At 39.2% G+C, this 1,095-nt stretch overlaps 1 non-coding gene across 1 annotated transcript; it reads right to left on the bottom strand.

Annotated features, from left to right (window-relative positions):
- Positions 1-707: 707 nt before the first annotated feature.
- LOC123572572 (U6 spliceosomal RNA) lies at positions 708-810 on the bottom strand. The gene has a single exon (XR_006697142.2). It is a non-coding gene; the product is annotated as a U6 spliceosomal RNA (small nuclear RNA).
- Positions 811-1,095: the final 285 nt, after the last annotated feature.

Genomic DNA, 1,095 nt, shown 5'->3' with positions numbered 1-1,095 from the left:
GAAGCCAGAAAGACCATGATTCTTGCCACACAGAGAGGCAAAACATTTAAGAAAATTGTTGTCTGTGATAACTGAGGGGATGAGTCACATATCTTCTGACTCTAGACATGGTTGGAAAGTATTTTAGCTATTCATAGTGGTAATCTACATTGTCTATTATGGGCTGCAGTTAACAAGGTAAGGTTCTAAAAAGATGAGCTCCAAGAAGAATTGGCAGATTAACAAGCAGAAATGAAGAAGAATAGTAATAGAGAAGGTTTAGAAATTTGTCAGGGTTAGAAAAACCAAATAACAAAAGTTACAGTTTAGAAATGCTTGAGTGATGTTATTTCTCAAACTATTAATAAATAGTAACTAGTTTAATAATAATAGTAAACCTATTAATATTTTGCAAGGTGTGTTCTTCCCACAGATTGCTCCAGATAGCCTCAAGGTAGCAGCCATGAGATAGAGTAAGGGAGAAGTATGGGATGAAGGAAAATAGAAATATGTGGACATGAAAAACTAAGCTGACCAATAAATCGAAAGCCCAGGTTCCAGGGAACCCCTCATCTCTGGTTAAATCAGGAAGCGTGTTCACCCTGTAAAAAGCCCATGTCTAGGAAAGCATTTTAGGTCTGGCTACTGACACAGGGCACAGTAATGAAGTGGGAGGGGAATCACTGGAAGCAAATCAATTATAAGTCTACTAAGCATTTTTTATTATAAAAAAAATAAAATATTTCATGAATTTGCATGTCATCCTTGCTCAAGAGCCATGTTAATCTTCTCTGGTTCCAATTTTAGCTTATATGCTGACAAAGCAAGCACTGTCTACTAAGTTTTTGAGGAAACCATATTGCTAGAGAAACTGCAAGCCTGAGCAGCCTCCAGTTGTTGAAGACTTACATCCATCTTGGACCTCCAAACATCCATATGCAGGAAGCAGGCTTCAAAAGTTGTATGGCCTCCAAATGAGGACTTGCCTCCCAACCCCCACTTTAGACATGGAGAAGAAGAATGATGGACAAGGAGGCTCCTCCCAAGAGGAGCCAATGACCCCTGAGGTTGGTGGACAGTGGACTTCTGGCACAGAATAGAATCAGAACATAATCA

The sequence above is a fragment of the Macaca fascicularis genome, chromosome 3, assembly GCF_037993035.2.
Source record: "Macaca fascicularis isolate 582-1 chromosome 3, T2T-MFA8v1.1".
Classification (NCBI taxonomy): Eukaryota; Metazoa; Chordata; class Mammalia; order Primates; family Cercopithecidae; genus Macaca; species Macaca fascicularis.
This window is presented reverse-complemented; position numbering and strand designations above follow the sequence as displayed.